This window comes from Lycium barbarum, chromosome 8, assembly GCF_019175385.1.
Source record: "Lycium barbarum isolate Lr01 chromosome 8, ASM1917538v2, whole genome shotgun sequence".
Classification (NCBI taxonomy): Eukaryota; Viridiplantae; Streptophyta; class Magnoliopsida; order Solanales; family Solanaceae; genus Lycium; species Lycium barbarum.
The window spans coordinates 121,641,820-121,659,079 of NC_083344.1; the positions used below are offsets into that span (position 1 = coordinate 121,641,820).

Here is a 17,260-nt window from a genome sequence, read left to right on the forward strand (position 1 = left end):
AGCTTGTGATATATGATACTTGTCTTTGCAGGGTTCAGTTTGTGGCATATCTGCTGAAAATCTCTTAAAGGCATTGTTGACTCCAATTTTCCAGATTATTTTGTTTAGAAAGGTTAACTGTATTATAAATAATCAGCATAATGGATGTGCTACAAATTATATTTACAGTTCAAAAGGAGCAAGAGTATATCCTTGTGCTTCCTACAACAACTATATGATAGCTAAGAGTGAATCAGCATCTTCCAGCTATTCTTCTTTACACCAAAAATGAATCAAAAGCAATCAGTTCATTTTGATTTCCTACACAGGCCTGGGTCTTTCTTCCAAACATCTTGCATTTCTTTCCTTCCATACGGTCCACCATATACAAGCAGGAACTGTTTTCCACCATTTCTTCTGCCTAAAATATCCCCCAGTATCCAGCATGGTAACAGATCTCTTGTGGACTTTGGCATAGTCCACTCAATACCTTTCATGTTTAAAGGGATTTTCCAGATCTGGTAAGCGGTTCCACTGTAGAAATAGATGGTTTATACGATCTGATTTCATTTCGCACAAGTAGCATCTTGAGCACAGTTGCATTTTCTCTCTCTTAAGTTTTCTCGAGTCAGACATGTTTCCTTGTAAATGTTCTCTGCATAACAATCTATCTTCAGTTGTGGTAATGGCTTGTACATGTTCTAAACTTCTCAAAGATTCAGCAATTTGAGTAACTTCTCAGTCATTGAAAAGTCTTCTAAAGTTTAAATTCCAACCCCGCTGTAGCATCAACTGCTGGTTCAAACAAAACAATTCAGGAAAAAGGTCTTTTAAAGGCCCATGCCCAGTCCAATTGCTATCTAAAATGTTTTCATCTCATTGCCAACTTCTTATTCTGATATCATTGAAAAATAAAGTCCATAGTTTTTGATAGTTCTCCTGACACTTGGTGACAGTTGGTGTATATGGGGTTCTTACAATCCTTGAACACCATTGTCCCTCTTAACTATACTTTTCACTAATAATTCTTCTCCATAAAGCTTGATCTTCCAAACTAAGTCTCCATAGTCATTTCATAAGCTTGTGGGTTCTTTCTTATGCCTAAACCCCTTCTGTTCATTTCTGACAGTGAAAGCACTCCACTTTATGATATAGTAAATCTAGTTCACCTGCCAGCTAGAATATAAGTGAGAAAGGAGTTTGTTCAAATGTTCTCTGACTCTAGAAATGAATTACCTGCCTTTATGAGTTTTTTTTTGGAACCATGTCATGTTAAACTGTTCCTTAACGAACCTATCTAAGAACTTTTTCAGATTAGTACCTGTGATTATGAATTATTTCAATAGCAATTCAATAATTTCACTCATGAGCAGGAAACTCATCCTTTTATAAAAGTGATGGAAACCATTCTCCCTCCTCTCGAAGCTACATTTAACATTTTTCCTCTTCTTCTAGGCTTAATACATTGTTCTTACCTATGGTTTTATAAAAAATTTCATTTGCATGGCCTTCGATTGAATGAACTTTTCTTGTCTAACCTTTTGAACAGTTCACCTTACGTCCTCCTAGTCGACTGGGATTGGATAGATCAAGTGTTCAAAATCCGATGACCTCTTCAGTGTTCATTGAAGAGTTACTTTCAGAGATTCCTGAGATTGCTGATGTAGCAAAGAACATAAGCCAATGTTGGCACAAACCTAAAGAAGATGAGGTGGAATTATCCAACATTCAGCACAATGGTGAAGTCCCAAGGTGTCTGGAGAATGTACAGAGAGATGATCTGGAGATTGTTTTTCTTGGCACCGGTTCATCTATACCTTCAAAATACCGAAATGTCAGTTCCATCTATGTTAATCTTTTCTCTAAAGGGGGTTTGCTCCTTGATTGTGGTGAAGGAACCCTGGCACAACTCAAGAGGAGGTAGTAGCATTGGACTCTTAGGATTTTTGCTATGTTGTTCAGAACCTCTTTTGTCATTTTTAATCTGTGAATTAATATATTTTAATAATTTTGGAACAGATATGGGATTAATGGTGCAGACAGTGCAGTTAGGAATCTTAAATGCATTTGGATTTCTCATATCCATGCTGATCACCACGCAGGTTTGGCACGGATACTTGCTTTGAGACGTGATTTGTTGAAGGGAGTAGCCCATGAACCCATGCTGGTTATTGGGCCAGAGCAGGTTGGGGAGTTTCTCAAGGTATATGTAAAGTTAGAGGATGACTCTGTGCATGATGAAAGTAGAGAATATAGAGATCACTGTTGACTTCTCTTTCTGAAGACAGCTCTCTGTTGCGCTGTTCGAAAAGAATGAAGCCAAGCACTCCAGTTGTTGACATAACATTGCTAAAGTGTTTCAAGAAAGTTTTGAGTGAAGCAGGGCTAGTGAGACTCATCAGCTTCCCTGTTGTACACTGTCCTGAGGCGTTTGGAGTCATCTTGGAATCAGCAGAAAAAGTGAATTGCGGGAAAGTAATACCAGGTTGGAAGGTTATTGGAACACCCCGCAACTTGGAACTGAGTTTAAGCTCATATCATTAAAGTTCTAGTGGAAACACTGTAGGTTTGAACGTTTTGTGAAAATGGTTGATAGGCCTATTTCGGGCAGCGATAACTCCTTGATCGGTTTGGAATTTGGAAAAGTACCCTCAATGAGGTTGTAGTATATAGAAATACCTTTCTAACGATATAAGGACCAAGCCAACCAGAGATCGGAGCATGGAGATATGATCATCTCAATATGGCAAATAGTAAGGCACTAGAAATCCTATAGAATCGGCTAAGTTTTCGATACGTCTGCCTTCCAGTCAAGTTTCGTGAACATCCGTTGGGAATTTGAGAAAACTTCCTTGATGAAAGTTGTATCCCTTTGAAATATCTTTCCAACGGTATCTTATGGGGGTCAAAAGAACATCTGTGTAAAGAGTTATTCCCATTTTACTGAAGCCTGTTCGCTGGAAATTTCGTTTGCATTACGGTGACGTTACGGGCCGTAACAGTGAGCCGTAACACACCGAAAATTTCCGAAACCTCACTGGATATTTTCACCAAGGTACGGTACCAATTTACGGTCCGTACTTCGTGTTACGGGACCGTAACATGGGGCGTATTTTGGTCCGTAAGTACGTTTCGGGTCACCTGACTTCGAGAGGCCATAACCCTATCATAAATTGGGAATTTGGGAAAACCCAAAGAATAAATTTGTAGATAATTGAAATACCTTTCCAACGATAGGTTGTGGGACCATAGGTGACATCGGGATAGGGAGATATGGACGTTTTAAGACAGAAATGTCCCAACCCGCTTTCAAGTTGGGTCAAACCCATTTCCCCTTGGTATTAAGGAAAATGCTCAACCCTAGCAGCCCTATTCCCACATATTTTCAGATTTTAGAGAGAGAGAGGGAGAGAGGGAGAGAGGGGAGGGTTATAGAGAGAAAGTAGAGAATCAACCAAGTTGAAGGCCCCGAATCCCGAGGCTCGTGAAGGATAAAGTGTAGTACAAGTTATTTCCGTCATTCTAAGCTAAAAATCGAACTTGGGGATGTTGATTTCATGGTGACTACTCGTAAAAGGTAATGTTTCTACTCCCTAATCATTAATAGTTGTGAATTAATGAATTTTTGGGAGAATAATAATTGGGTTTGATGAAGAGAATTATATGAACTATGCTAGAGTTGTTGGATTGTTGACTTGGGATGGTTGTATTCATATGGGTGATGAATAATGATGTTAATTACATCTAATTGAGATTGTAGAATTATCTAGAAGTAATAGAATGGGGATTTGGTGAAGAAAACACCATTAATGAGGGTTGTGGAGCTTCATGCCCACCAAGTGTTTGATAAAATGCTTAGATGAACAAAGCATGGATATTGTTGCTAATATAGAGTTCCTATGACCTGTATTGCTATAGATCAAAGTTGAAGGGATGGAAGGACATTGTGATACTCTCAAAAGCAGGAAGTTAAGGTATATAGAGTTACTATCTACGTGTGGGAACATCATTGTTCTTCCCCACGCCTCATAATCCATAAAATTATGATTTCTCTACTAAAACTAGGGTTTCAATACCATGCTCATGATAACCCTAGGTTCATGTCCATGATTATATTATGTATGAATTGTTATAATTCCATCATTGAGTTCTTAATATTTCTTTGTGATTATTGAGAATCCGTCCGTAATTTATGAAAACCCATATCTTGTATTCCATGGGTTCTTGCATCATGTTTTTGACTAAGGATGATTGTTTCATGAATATCCTACACGTCTACAAGTTTTCATGCAACTGTATTATATAATTAATTTCATGCTATGATACAAGATACATACATACTAAATACAAGTTATTTCATGAAACCATATTTACAAGTTATTTCATGAAACCGTGCTTACACGTTATTTCATGAAACCATGTTTACAAGTTATTTCGTGAAATCATTATTACAAGACAAGTACAAGTTAATTCATGAAAATCATGGGCTTCTTAGCCAACTATATTATTTTAATGTTTTTGGGAGCTACACAAATTACCGAGAAGGCTCAGATAGCCTGAAACTACGTAGCCACCGTAGGACAAGAATCGCTCCGCCCAGATAAGACGATACCTTAATTTTACACTGAATGGATCCATCAGGCACGTTACCACCTTATACTCTGGCAAGGTATGAGGGCTCTGCTGGTCCGGCGAGGTACCAGACTCCACGTACCCACGTGGTGATCTACCACCTTATACCCTGGCAAGGTATAGGGGCTCTGCTGGTCCGGCGAGGTACCAGACTCCACGTACCCACGTGGTGATATCACATGTCGGTTTATGAAATGCTCTCCCTACTTATCATGTTTTACTTATGTTATATATATACATATGTACTCATGCTCATGTTCATGTCCAGGTTTTCTGTTTCAGTTCTTATCATGTTATTCCATGTCCCATGTTGTTTCTTTCGGTTGCTTTACATACCAGTACATTCAATGTGCTGACGTCCCCTTTTATTGCCCGGGGGCCTGCATTTCACGATGCAGGTACTGATATACAGGACGACATATCTGCTCAGTAGAACATCATTCACATCAGCTTATTGGTGAGCCCCATTTCATTCGGGGTTTAGTCAACTTTTGTTTTATGATTAATTATGCATCTAAAGGTATGCTGGGGGCCTTATCCCAGTAAGTATGTTTTCCAGTCAGACTCATGATAGAGGTTTCATAGACTAGACAAGTCAGTTATGTCATGTCAGACATTCGGAGTCGTATAGCCATTTTGGCTCATTCATGTTATTTCCGCACTCATGTTTAAACAAGTATTTTTATTAAGTATTATGACTTATTACGTTTTATAAAGGCTCATCATGCATTCACATTATATTTCCGCTCATGTATGCCTCATGACAGTTCAGCAAGCCATCTGGTTCGCTCGGTCACATGCAGGCAGGCACCGAGTGCCGTGTTACGTCTAGGCCATGTTTCGGGGCGTGACAAAGCTTGGTATCAGAGCCTAGGTTCAAGGATCTTTAGGGAGTCTATGAAACCGTGTCCAGTGGGGTATCTTTTATATGTGTGAGGGCCCCACACATATAAACAGTTGACCACCAAGACATTCAGGATTTGTCTCATTTTTTCTACTCTAGATCGTGCCATGAAGCTTAGAGCAATAAGTAACTTCTCTTCCTCTCGAATTACGTACGTTTCGAATGCGCAAGAGATGAACAGGTAATTCAAGGTCCAAGTAAGGATGTTTACCCATAGGGGGTACAATTGTGCAGTACTTACTAGTAACGAATGAGACTTCAAGTGTTATTGAAAGTAGAATACAATGTAAGTTGCCCGAGAAGGGGTGTAGTGGAATGAATGGTATGTTGAATGATAATGATGTTCTTGAGAAAGGAGAATGGAATACAACAGGGAGAGGATATTAGAGAAATTAGAAAAGGAGCTATGTCTGCAGGAAACGTAAATCATGAAGGATCTCAAGGAAGTGGTGGCAGACAGTTTTCTACCGGAGGTCATCAGGACCCACTCCATCTGCTGTTAAAGATTGAAAGGGAAAATAAACAGGAAATTGTAACAGGTACAGTTTGAGTTGGACATATGAGGTAAGTTCATCATTTTTATACTGTTGTTGAAATTGGGAGCCCTGTGTGGCTATGATATGATATGATATATATGTATATATGTTAGCCTTGTGAGGCATTGTTTGTATTTCCTGCGTGCAGGGTTTTTTTGGGATAGTAAGAAATACAGAGGAAACTCTACCAAAATTTTCCTAGAAATAGAAGGAGAATGAGATATAAGTTCATAATATGTCTGGAAAAGCCATGTCAACAGTCTTGATAAGATTTGACTAAGTTACGAGTATGGCTGTCACGACCCGACTAGGGGCCGCGACGGGTACCCGATACTTGTACCAAGCACCCCTTATCTCGTGTCGTACTTTTACTACTAGGTGGGCCGTATAGACTATACCATTTTTTTTTCTGTTGCTTAACGTTAACATTAATGGCATAAGTGTAAACATGGACTTATAAACTTTGCTAGCACATTATACAACGACGAGGACAACAAAAGTACAAAACATCTGACCGTACATATCTGTCTACGAGCCTCTAAACAAAGTACATCTACATATACAAGAAGGGCCGGGTCCTACCGTGCCCGAATATATACACAAAAGTAGTACCAAGAGTCAATTCTGTCTACCTGCTGACCTGCGCGGCATGAAACGCAGCGTCCACAAGAAGGGACGTCAGTACGAGTAATGTACCGAGTATGTAAGGCATGAATAATAGCATACAGGAAATATAGAACATGGATAACGACATCAAAGAAATACCGAGCATATCATGAGGTAGAAAAATAACCCATGCATATAAGTGCCCTTGGGCGAATACCATGCATGCTTGACGCTGCGGAACGTGCAGCCCGATCCATATGTGCATATACTATAACATATTACTGCGGAACGTGCAGCCCGGTCCATATACATATATTACTTTACTTTCTTAGGAAGACATTTCTTTCCATATATATAGAAAATAGAACATGTCATATTTCCGAGGCGTCGGCTCCGATCCATTTAGCCATATATCCCGCGTCCGGGACGATACTACGTATCATACTCCAACTGATCAGGTGGCTGTGCGTCTATAGCGCCTTCCCTTTTCCAATCTTCCCCATATACATATACATATACTTATAACATATAAACAGCATGCATGAGAGCCTAAAGAAAATCGTGTCCGTATCGGAGTGACATAAGGTCGGTAGCCTCCGGTTATCTTATGGAATAACCATGGTCACTTTGTCTCGCCTTGGAGGAACTAGTACTATAAAGCGAGACCATAAACGTAGAGTAGTATTAAGAGAAGACATATAATAAGATCACAAACCTCATAAGGTGTCAACTTGTATTCTTGAAGTCTTTAGAAAGTAGAATCATGTTCAAAGAAATAAGATTGAGGATTAGGAACTAACTCTATTTTCTCATGTTCATATTGAGTCCATAATTCTAGATTTTCAACTATGAAATCATGTTCGTCATAATCATCACAAAAATATTCTCATTAGAATAGTTACAATACTTATCGTTCGATAAACGAAACAATTAAGAAAATCCGGGAATAACGGGCCTACCTCGGGTCAAATGAGGTGGCGTACACGATTTACATACGTTACATTTCATGACGTCACTTGTGAGATTTTTAAGGTAGTCGGGTCCTATTTGTGCAAGTTCTAGATGTTTAGGAAATTTTTCAACATTTCATACAATATTTAATTCAATTCTACTGAATGAAAAAGGGTCAACTTCAAACTCGGATTTCTAGGAATAGGATTGTCCCCGAGGCTCGTATCCACCCTATTATGTCTAAGACATGCCAAAGAAGGAAGGGTGAAGCCTTACATACCTTTTCCGCTTCATACACGTCTCCAAAATCAAGTTTCAAGTTCGCCAAAATCTACAATTTGGTCACAATTATCAAATGTTAATTGTAAGGCTTTAAGATTTCAATCATAACCAATACTTGTCTACAAAAATTTGGGCAGCATCTCCCCTATACATACAACATCCCCGAGATTTAACTCGGCTCAAATATCAACAACCATACCAACAACAATATCAATAATCATCACAAAACACAATATAGCATAACTAGTCTCCTTTCCAACAATAGTGTAATAGTTTTCATCCCAACTTCACATTTTCAAATCAATACCAACCTTCTCATATTCATTTACTAATCAAGATCATTACAATGCAATTTGGAAATATTTCATATCATTTCTACGAAATATTCACAAAATATACAAAGTATACAAATTTTTTCCACCAAAACCATAATCCATCCAAAACTTCTAATCTTCAACATACATATTCATAACATATTTCCACCTTCCAATCTCATCAACCATAATCATAATTCACATCTTAACAACTTCATTTTCATAATATCACAAAATCATTCTAAAGTGACATAATCTTCTACATTCCAATTCAATACCAACTTAAACCATTTAACCTTCATTTACATCATAAGAATGACAACAACACAACTAACATATTAAACAAAATTAATTCATTTCCATTTCTATCTCCACACCACATGGCCATAATTCCCACTTCCAACTTCAACCAAATTCATTCAACTTTCATTTCCAATATAAGGTCCACCACAACTACAACTAGAATGCAACATAAAATTCAACTCATCTTATTTATACAACATTACATACACATGCACACATGCAAACCCACTTTGTAAACTTCCATATTTCCATAAATTCTACTCATTTCTACATACTAAAACATAAACCAATCTTCATAACATAATAAAAAGGGATTAATTCTTACCTTTTTCTACAATCTTCTTCACTTGACCAAGTTGTCAACTTGAAGAAACAAGTGCTCTTTCTTCCAAAATAATTACACCAAGTTGTAAAGGACCCTTGAATTAGTGGAAATACCACAAGAAAATAATTTTTGGAGAAAGATTTCAAAGGGGCAAAAATTCAAGAGCTTGGCCGTATGGCCCTTTTGTTTTGCTCTTCTTTGTTTTGTTTTTCACCTTCTAAATTTTTCTTGAAAGTTCCATGATAATGATCCCCTTTTATCTAATTAGCACATGGAAAAATTAATTAAATCTCATGGGCTTGCCAAGCCATGGCCGGACACCCCCTTTATTTGGGCCTCAATTTCTTCTTTTTTTTTTGTCATGGGCCTAACTCGGTTGGCCCCGAGTTGGGCCTAGCCCACTGAGCTTTTGACCTTAAAACATTCATATCTCCTTGCACCGACGTCACCTGAGAACCCACGACCTATAGTTGGAAAGCTAATTCAATTATCTACAACTTCTATTTCTTGGTATTTTTTCAAATTCCAAACTTATAATACCGTTTTTGCCCCCCAAAGTCATGTCATCCGAAAACGTTTTCTTAAAAATATTCGTTTGGAGGACTTCCACTTTGATTTGGCCCAAGGGTCCTTCTTGAGTTGTGTTTAACTTCACATATGTGATTCATATGACTTGTCACATGTTCCAAAAAAAAACTTTACGGGTGGGCCCCACCTCAGCTTACAAATAATCTGACGTTCAAAAATACGGGATATAACAATGGCTGACTTTGAGAAATATGATTTGATTTCCTATTCAGATGAACACCTTAAGTGGGTGACAGTTCGGATACATCCGAATGTGTGTTAGAAACCAAGGGCTTAAGTTAAGCTCAGAGTAGAGTGATTAGTGGAAGAAGAAATCAGCTAAGCCGTAAGAGAGCAAACTACAGAAGAATAACCTTTAAGAGTTGTCAAAAGGGGTTGACCTAAGATTTATAATGTGAGCAGAATAAAGTCATTAAGATGGGGTATACCAGTTATGAATACAATTGCAACCGTTCATGTAAGTAAATTTAGTTTTTCCGGATGAGAAATTGCTCAGATGGGAGTCGAAAGATTCATCAATGTTGTAGAGTACAAAGGAATTACAGAAGATAAGGAATGTTAATTGCAATCCCATCAAAAGAGAATAACTTATAAGTATAAGATGTTAGCCTTGGTCTAAGGGGGAGATGTATAAATCACCAGTAAGTCCAGCGAGATAATTGAAGACCCGAATGGTTAGTATGAGATATGAAGAACCTCAGTTCAGTTAAGTTGGCATAATGAGATAGTCTCCATAAGGAATATGCCTCATCTTAGAGGAAACCCAAAGTGAGTAGAATGATCGTCGAACGAATCGTGTCAAGTTCAATTACTATCGATTAGGCGACCACAGAAAAGCTATAAGATCATGCCCAGTTATGTGTCATAAGGGTAGTGCCATTGCACAAGACTCTAATCTTTAAGGTGCTCGTGAAAGACTTAGCGCACAACCGTACAATGAGTATTTTAGGAAGTATCTCAGAAAAAAATCAAGTATGGGAAGTACAGCTCATGATTTAGGCAGACAAGAGAACTAAGGTGAAAGAAGTCCACTGCTTATCCAAGCTAGGAATTCGACCTTCAGGCTCAGAAGTGGGTGGAGTTGTTGCCCAGAATATGGCTTATTCCTCCTTAGTCATCGAAGTTAGAGAGAAGCAGTTCAGTGATTCCTAATTGCTGGAGATGAAAGAGGGGATTCACGAACAGAAAGCCTTAGCTTTTGAACAAGGGGGAGATAATGGTACCTTGAGATACTGAGACAGATTTTGCGTTCCAGATGTAGATGGCTTAGAGGGCTAATTATGTCAGAAGCTCACTATTCTAGGCCTACCTCGTTCAGCTAGGAGGCATGATTTAATTCGGGTGATTGTGGACAGACTTACGAAGTCAACACACTTCTTGCCAGTTAAGACCACAGATTGAACAGAAGATTATGCCAAGTCATATGTTAATGAAATTGCCGGATTGTATGGGACCCTAGTGTCCATTATTTCAGATTATGGTGCTCAGTTCACAGCGAATTTCTGAAAAATAAAAAAAAACCTTTCAGAAAGGATTGGGTACCAAGGTGAACCTTAGCACAACTTTTCATCCTCGGAAAAATGGTCAGATAGATACGCTATTCAGATCTCATGTTATAATATTCATGTTAGTTCAATACTCAGATATTTATGTCAGCTTAATACTCAGATATCAGTCCAGTACTCGCGTATTCATGCCAGTTCAGTATTCAGCTAATCCAGTATTCAGTTCGCTCAGTATTCAGTCAGCCCAGTCTTCAGTCAGTTGAATAGACATTCAGTTTAGTAGCTCAGCAATTTAGTAGTCATGTATTCATTCAGTTCAGTAACCATGTGTCCTTGATTTCAATGGTAATTGGGATGACCACCTGCATCTTATTGAGTTTACTTACAAAAAAAAAATTACCATGATAGTATTAGGATGACACCAATTGGTTGGTTCGAAGTTGGTGAAGCAGAATTATTAAGATCAGATTTGGTTTACCAGGCTATGGAGAAAGTTAAGTTAATACAGGAACGTTTGAAAATGGCTCAGAGTCACCAGAAGTCTTACACAGATGTGAGGCGAAGGGACTTAAAATTTTCAGTAGATGATTGGGTGTTCCTTAAACTCTCACCCATGAAGGGTGTCATGAGATTTGGCAAGAAAGGTAAACTCAGCCCCAGATATATTGGACCTTATAGAATTCTGCGAAGGATCGTTCTAGTAGCTTGTGAACTTGAGTTGCCACAAGATTTGGCTGCTGTACACCCAGTGTTTCATGTATCCATGTTGAGAAAGTGTGTAGGGGACCCATCGTTGGTTATTCCTGCTGATACTATAACAGTTACAGATGGGTTGACTTATGAGGAGATCCCCGTAGCTATTCTTGACAGTCAGATTCGCAAGTTGATGACTAAGGAAGCAGCCTCAGCGAAAGTCCTGTGGAGGAGTCAGAACATTGAGGAATCTACCTGGGAAGCCAAGGAGGATATGAAATCCATGTACCCGCACTTGTTTCAGCCCGCAGAAGAGATTTATGATGAAACACCAAGATTTTGAGGTATGTAAGCTTTCTTTTCATGCTTTAGGTCGTGTGTGGCCAATTTATAGTGCTATTGTGATGTAGCCCTATAAGGCAATGATATTATGGGCTGTTGTGACAGGTTGGTAGTGCCATATTACAGGGGAAACTCAGGTAAAATTTTTGTAGAATCCCGAATGTTAACATTTGAGGACGAATGTTCCAACAGAGGGAGAGAATGTTACACCTTGGAAATTTACCCGTTAGAGTACCACGAATAGACCCACGAAGGGTATGACGTATACGACATGTTGACGAGTAAGAAGTAATATTTAATGATTCTAAATGAGATTTCAAAGACATTTGAGGTAGGAGACGAAAGTTGTTAAGGAAAGCAAGGTATATGTTGTGTGTCAGGCAAGAATTACGAGTATCGAATTAATGATGGCTTAATGACATTTTGGAGAAGAGTTATAATGTCCCTTATGTATTCACGCCTCACGATTCACATTCAAGTTCATGTATTCGCTATTCATGTCTCATGTTTGGGAACTGATGTTTTCATGAAACTATGTCATGTCAGTTTCCATGCCCCATGTCATGTTATGTCTCATGTTCCACGCTCATGTCAGCTATCCAGTTCCCATATTCATGTCTCAGTATTCACGTTTCCATGTAACCATGTCATGTTAGTTCAGTCTCCATGTTTCATGTTATGTTTCCTTCACGTTCATGTAGTCAAGCCATGTCTAGCCATATTCTTAACCATGACCCATCATTCGAGGACGAATGATCCCAAGGGGGAGATATTGTAACACCCCGCATCTTGGAACTGAGTTTAAGCTCATATCATTAGAGTTCTAGTGGAAACACCGAAGGTTTGAACGTTTTGCGAAAATGGTTGATAGGCCTATCTCGGGCAGCGATAACTCCTTGATCGGTTTGGAATTTGGGAAAGTACCCTTAATGAGGTTGTAGTATATAGAAATACCTTTCTAACGATATAAGGACCAAGCCAATCACAGATCGGAGCAAGGAGATATGATCGTCTCAATATGGCTAATAGTAAGGCACTTGAAATCCTATAGAATCGGCTATGTTTTCGATACGTCTGACTTCCAGTCAATTTTCGTGAAAATCCGTTGGGAATTTGGGAAAACTTCCTTGATGAAAGTTGTATCCCTTTAAAATCGATTTCCAACGGTATCTTATGGGCATCAAACAGACATCTGTGCAAAGCGTTATGCCCATTTTACTGAAGCCTGTTCGCTAGAAATTCCGTCTGCGTTACGGTGACGTTACGGACCGTAACTCGTGTTACGGGCCGTAACAGTGAGCCGTAACACACCAAAAATTTTCAGAACCTCACTGGAAATTTTCACCAAGGTACGGTACCAAGTAACGGTCCGTACTTCGTGTTACGGGACCGTAACATGGGGCGTATTTTGGTCCGTAAGTACGTTTCGGGTCACCTGACTTCGAGAGGCCATAACCCTATCAGAACTTGGGAATTTGGGAAAACTCAAAGAATGGAAGTTGTATATAATTGAAATACATTTCCAACCATAGGTCGTGGGCCCACAGATGACATCGAGATAGGGAGATATGGACGTTTTAAGATAAAATGGTCCCAACATTCTTTCAAGTCGGGTCAAACCAATTTCCCCTTGGTATTTAAGGAAAATGCTCAACCCTAGCAGCCCTATTCTCTCATATTTTCAGATTTTAGAGAGAGAGAGGGAGAGAGGGGAGGGTTAGAGAGAGAAAGTAGAGAATCAACTAAGTTGAAGGACCTGAATCCCGAGGCTCGTGAAGGATAAAGTGTAGTACAAGTTGTTGCCGTCATTCTAAGCTAAAAATCGAACTTGGGGATGTTGATTTCGTGGTGACTACTCATAAAAGGTAATGTTTCTACTCCCTAATCATTTATAGTTGTGATTAATGAATTCTTGGGAGAATAATAATTGGGTTTGATGAAGAGAATTATATGAACTATGCTAGAGTTGTTGGATTGTTGACTTGGGATGGTTGTATTCATATGGGTGATGAAGAATGATGTTAATTACATCTAATTGAGATTGTAGAATTAGCTAGAAGTAATAGAATGAGGATTTGGTGAAGAAAACACCATTAATGAGGGTTGTGGAGTGCCCACCAAGTGTTTGATAAACTGCTTAGATGAACAAAGCATGGATATTGTTGCTAATATAGAGTTCCTATGACCTGTATTGCTATAGATCAAAGTTGAAGGGATAGAAGAACATTGTGATACGCTCAAAAGCAGGAAGTTAAGGTATGTAGAGTTACTATCTACGTGTGCGAACATCATTGTTCTTCCCCACGCCTCATAATCCATAAAATTATGATTTCTCTACTAAAACTAGGGTTTCAATACCATGCTCATGATAACCCTCGGTTCATGTCCATGATTATATTATGTATGAATTGTTATAATTCCATCATTGAGTTCTTAATATTTCTTTGTGATTATTGAGAATCCGTCCGTAATCTATGAAAACCTATATATTGTATTCCATGGGTTCTTGCATGCATGTTTTTGACTAAGGATGATTGTTTCATGAATATCCTATATGTCTACAAGTTTTCATGCAACTGTATTATATAATTACTTTCATGCTATGATACAAGATACATACATGCTTAAACTTGTTTGCTCGGATTTGAAGGTGCCAAAAGGGGGAAAAACAATGGAATAGTAACTAAAAGTTTCACTTTTTACAGTAAAACGAGTTAGTCATAATCTCTAGGAACTAAAAAAAAGAGTTTTTTTTATGTCAAAAGGGATTTGACAACTTATATATATGAGAAAAAAAAACTGCACGGGGCTTGCCTAGTGCGGGTTATCTCTCCTGTGTGGTTTGCGAGCTATTGCGCAGGAGTTGGGTTTACCTGTGCGCACCTTCGTAACGGTTGCGGGTTCCATGTCATAAAAAAAAAAAAACCCTAGGGTTCAATTGACACTGATCTCGAGGAATTTCTTTGATTAAAAAAAAACATCATGAGACTTTTTTTTTTGATGAAGTGGAATATTATTAACAAAAACATCACGAAGATGCATAGATTACAAAAGAAAAAAAGAAACATAAAGATTACTTTTTTTTTATGAAGTAAGTGGAATATTATTCACAAAAGCATCACGAAGATGCATAGATTACAAACATAAAGAATTTTTTTTTTTTTGATGAAGTAAGTGGGATATTATTAACAAAAGCATCATGAAGATGCATAGATTACAAAAGAAAGAAAAAATAGTATACTATAGTCAAACGGATGAACCAGAACAGAAGTATGTTGGTAAAAGAGGAAGAAACAATCATTAGAATGGTTGTAGATGAATAAATTAATCTTGGTGAGACATCGATATTAATCTCAGATTTGTTGCTGTACAAGCTGTGTTGGTTAACCGCTCTAGTCGCTAAAATCTTATATACTAGTCAGGATACAAATACTTAGAAAAATGTAAAAGAACAACAAGGTCAGTTGGGGATTTAAGTACAAAAAAAAAATTAAGTATGAGTTTATGAAGAAGAAATATAAAATATATACTCACTTATTTGACTAGACATGGAGTTTAAGAAAAAAGAGGGGACTTTTTGAACTTGTGGTGTAAAATGCAACCCATAGAGAGATATTACATCTGCCATGTTGCTAGTCTCCTTTCCATTTTTCCAATGACTCTATTCCAAATTTCAACAGATTTGAATTTGGCACCTAGGGGCAATCCCAGGTAGGTGGTTCGAAAGAAACCTGTTTTGCAACTTAGGATTTTTGCCAGTTCTTCTAAATTGGAAACATCATTAACAGGGTATATGATGCTTTTGTTCATGTTGATGTGTAATCCAGAAATGGTTTCAAAGACCAGAAGAGCAAGTTGAGATTGGACACCTGATGTCTGTCTGATCCACAAAAGATCAAAGTTTCATCTGCATACACTAGATGAGAAATAGTAACTGTGGTGGCTGGATTCCTGCCTATCTGGAAACCATGAATCCATTGTAGTTCTTTTGCTTGTCTAAGATCCTTGTGTGGATCTCCTTGTCTAAGATCCTTGTGTGGAGAGAAGAAATCCGCTTCTGTTTATCAAGACAGAGTATTTCACTGTTGATATGGAGATGTAAATCCACCTTATCCACCTATCTCCAAAGCCCATCTTCTTTAGGATGTTGACTAAGTAAGACCAATTTAATTTATCAAAAGCCATTTCAAAAAAATAAATCTTTTAATAATTGAGAAATCTGATATTTCTAACTTTGTATGAATAATGCAGTATTATCAAAGGTTCACTTCACTTAAGCCTTGATTTGATGTGTCTAGACCGTTGGATGTTTAGTTTGGTAACTCTGATCCTCACCTGAGCTTCCATGTAATTTTATTTTCTATTGTATGTTAGTGGCATGTCCTTTTAATTTCTTTGCTTCTTTACGAGGTGTGGACACAATTTTACTAACTCGTGAAGTGATGGTGTGCAACCCATGTGCACTACAAAAATTGTCCATTTTTAATTCTGAAAATACGTGAGCATTAATTTCAAAATCTTCAGACAATTGGAGGAAGTACGTGAAGACATCTATAAAGCATTTTAGTTCCTCTCTAACACCCTTTGACATGTCTAACCGGATTCTTGAATTTGCATGTGAACTGAGTATTGAACAATCGAGTCTGACAATCCACACAAAATTGACAAGGGAAGAGTTTGTGCCTTCATCTCAAAACCTTAAAGCAATACATGAATACCCCCAGACCCTTATAAGCGGTTTGCATACCTACATATCCTTATCATCTATAAAGTATATAAAAACATAACTATCTCTGATGAATAACTTTTCCTTACAAAAAAAATATATCTGTCTCATGAATTATTAATTACCTTTAAGTCTTAGCTGAAAAGGGGATGCCCTCATATTTCTTTGTTTTTTTGCCTTTATATCTATTCTCTTTCATTTTGTAGTAGTAATTGCTACTTTCCTGTTTATTACAGATTTTAGGGACAGGAATGGATACCTACGAAACATCCCCGTCTGTTATGCTCTTCTTTAACAAGGAAAGATTCATATTTAACGTTGGAGAGGTAACTCTTGTGTGATAGTAATATCTATTACCCACTACATCTTTTTATCGGAGGTAGATTAGGGCTGGCTTCAACTTGCCTGCTATTTCGTTATGTTTCTAAAAGTATGGTTATTGAAGGTGAGGATATTCATTAGATGATACTTCAAAATGTTATAGTATTAAGTATTAACAGTGACATGCTGAGTTTAAAATATGTCTTAACTCTGTTTATGCTTCACCCTTGTGAGCCATTTCATATGCTTATCT

At 37.9% G+C, this 17,260-nt stretch overlaps 1 pseudogene; it reads left to right on the plus strand.

The window, feature by feature from the left end:
• Positions 1 to 17,260, plus strand: part of LOC132608256 (tRNase Z TRZ3, mitochondrial-like) — a 36,442-nt pseudogene that overhangs the window by 18,461 nt on the left and 721 nt on the right.